General features: G+C 39.7%; 1 protein-coding gene across 3 annotated transcripts in view; it reads left to right on the forward strand.

Annotated features, from left to right (window-relative positions):
- The window catches only part of lad1 (ladinin), a 15039-nt gene extending 14455 nt beyond the window's left edge, over nt 1-584 (forward strand). For all 3 annotated transcript variants that reach the window (XM_081704912.1, XM_081704911.1, XM_035521216.2), the window contains one exon: nt 1-584. This exon is cut by the window's left edge and continues 559 nt beyond it. The gene's annotated coding sequence lies outside the window, so the exon portion shown is untranslated.
- The last annotated feature ends 2732 nt before the right edge of the window (nt 585-3316 follow it).

The following is a 3316-nucleotide window of genomic DNA, read 5'->3' on the forward strand; positions in this document are numbered from 1 at the left end:
AATTTGTGCTATTATAACTAATCTGTAGCTAATCACTGTAAACATGGTTGTGGATATTGTGTTTTTAATTCCTATTGCACTATACTTTTATCTTTACATTTTTAGGCACTACACATTTATTTCCTTTAATTTTTAATTTACTCTGTCTTTATTTTTGTTTTCAATTTAATTTCTTTTACTACTTTAACTTTTTTTAATGACTAGTCTGTGATTTTTTTTTTAAATAAATGTATTTATGTAGCAATTTATGTAAACTTGCCTTGCCTTTGCCTGTACCAAATCTTTCAATCTTTCATTTAACCCTATAATGTCCACTTCTAAATTTTCACTTTTGTTCTTTTCAACACAGTAAATATCCTTTGTGCTGATCAGTAAGTGTCCTTTATTTGATGGTCAGATACCGAAAGAATAGAAAAGAAAAACTACATGAATTTCTTTTAGAAATGTAGTTATATAAAGTAATATAGTAGTGGGACTGTTGATTAATGTTCGAGGAGCATTATGACTACTGAACTGAAATGAACTAGTTTACTTTTATTTTCCCTTTTCTTTATTTTACAATTGTTACTAATAAATTGAGCACACTAAACTTATCTGGAGGCGTCCTGTACTCTTGGTGTGGTGAACCCCGTACTCCATCCTTGACACAAAACCATGCATAATCCTGGGATTCCCATGGATTATAACATCCTCCGATGGGGAATCTTTCACAGATTTAAGACTATCAAAAACTACATCCACAATACTACCTATAAATGTAAGTAACATTAACATTTTTATTTTTCTATCATGGCTGCTTCCGTTCTGTGTGCAGAGTGCAACATGTTTAGCTATTCTTCATCTGTCGTTAGTGAGTTTTATCTGTACGAGGTGTAGATAAAGTGCTAGTCTGAAGATTCTAGCACTAGAGGTGCACATCCAGACCTTAGAAAGTGTTAAACATACCAAGGAATACCAAGGAATTAGAAGTAGAAGCTCTGGATGCCTTGGGCAAAGTTAACAAGCCCTCAACTCTGACACTACAGCCCCCGCAGTGGGGTGAATGAGCTATGTTATGGCAAAATAGCTAAGTGTCAGCTTGCCCTGTATAATGGGGGCTAGGATTACAGGTAATCTTAAAGTTTTAGGCAGGCATAGGTTCTAGTTATTCACATAGGAGCTAACAATGTAAGCAATCGCCAGTCAGAGATTACTAAGAATAATATTGCAGAGGTGTATAAATTAGCGAAAGTGATAGCCGAAGCTGTAGTGTGCTCTGGTCCCATTCCAATGCACTCGGTGATACACTACAGGCAGATCTTTGCTGAACTGCTGGATGGGGTGTTCACAAAACAATGTGGGGTTCATAGATAATTAGACCACATTTGAAGGCAAGCCTCACTTTTTAGGGTGGGATGGTATCCATCCTACCATGGAGGGCGCTGCCCTCCTTTCTTGTAACATAAGTCAGTCTTATGACTGGCCTACTTAATCTTTGACAATACAGAGCAGAGGCCAGGCAACAGACAGAGGCTAAACCAACGGTCTGCTGATCGCTATGAGACATCACCCGAGGTTGATCATTGACACTGTGTCTGTTCCCTGAGCTAAGCAGAAATACAGAAAACATTGAAAAACATGTCTTAATAACCTAATTAGTATTAACATAATTGATTCACAGAACACTGCCTTCACCTTTCAGGCAGTTTATTAAATGTAAGATCTCTAATATCTAAAGGGCTCATGATAAATGAAATCCTGACAGATCATAAATTGAATGTACAATGTCTAACAGAAACCTGGATCAAGCCAAATGAGTACATGTCTTTAAACAATGTGTGTCCTTCTGGCTACAGCTATGTACTCTGACCTCGTATAACTGGTTGTGGTCATTTATATTGACATATTGGGCATAAACCAGAAAGCTGGCTTTGATTTTGAGTTCTTTGAAATTATTTTTACTAGCATAAATGACGTAGCCAGCCATAAGAAGCGCACCCAGCCTCTTCCACTAATTGGCATTTACATGCCACCAGGACCCTATTCAGAATTTGTTAAGGAGTTTACAAATTTCCTCTCTAATCTAGTCACTCTAGTAGAAATAACCATTATTGTTGGTGATTTCAATATTCACTTTAATAGTGCCCAAAACCCTCTGAGATTGGCCTTTAGTTCTATATTAGAATCAATTGGTTTCATCCAGTGTATAAGAGAACCCACACTCTCTGGTGGACATACGCTTGATTTACTACATAGACATATTTATACTACTCCAGTCAGATGCCATCTCAGACCAATCCCTCATTTCATTTGAACTATATATGAGCCACAGTATAGTGAACTCACTTCACTACCACACCAGACGCATTGTCAGGATTGCTACTGCATCTAGAGTTATTGCGAACCTCCCAGACTTATTATTTGCAGCTGGGAAACCCTCAAACCTCATGGAACATGGTCAGACAAGGGATATTGAGAAACTTTCTCTCACTTAACAGAGGTGCTTTTATTAGGCCCACAGTTAGGTCCTCACTCTCTAATTACTCAATGAATCTCAATGGTCTCCCAATTGCATCTTCTCTAACAGTTAAAAATCACAGTTATTATGAATCCCATTCTCTCGTTCGAAGCGCATAGAACTAATATTTATTGGACTGCCTTTCTCCACCTCAGGAACATTGCAAAGATCAGGAACATATTCTCCTTACATGATGCAGAAATGCTAGTCCATGTGTTTATTACTTCAAGATTGGACTACTGTAATGCCTTACTATCTGGCTGTACCACTAAGTGCCTAAACAAGCTCCAGCTAGTTCAAAATGCAGCTGTCATGGCACGGCCCCCTCTCCTAGACTCCTCCCTGCTTGTGTGTGTGTCTGTCCATTGTCATGCCCCTGATGTATTGATTGTCCATGTTACATCCTTGTAAGGGTTGGCACCAGGCCCAGGCCCCCTTTGGCCACCAGGGGGAGGTCTTGAGTCAGGCACACTACCAATCAGGCTTGAAGTCCAACAGCTGGGCTAGGTCTATATAAACCCAGTGACCCAGTCACTCAGTGCTGGGTCTTTGCTAAAGTTTTGAGCCAAGCTCCTTGCCAGTAACTCTTTGTATTGAGGTCTATGAGCCCTTGTGCTCTTCTGCACTGCAAGGGTGTCTATGTTTTTACACGTCCCCTCCCTTCTCCAGTTTTCCCTCTCAGGTCTCTCTCTCTCTCAAGGCTCCCCTTAGCCACTAAAGTTCCTCACTGTTTTCTGGTTTTGTCTGGGAAGTTTTAGAGTTTGGTTTTCCCCAGTGCATCGGGGCTGCCATTCTTCCCATTGCATCTTTTGTTTTCCC

Source organism: Electrophorus electricus, chromosome 21, assembly GCF_041902795.1.
Source record: "Electrophorus electricus isolate QZ-2024a chromosome 21, ASM4190279v1, whole genome shotgun sequence".
NCBI lineage: Eukaryota > Metazoa > Chordata > Actinopteri > Gymnotiformes > Gymnotidae > Electrophorus > Electrophorus electricus.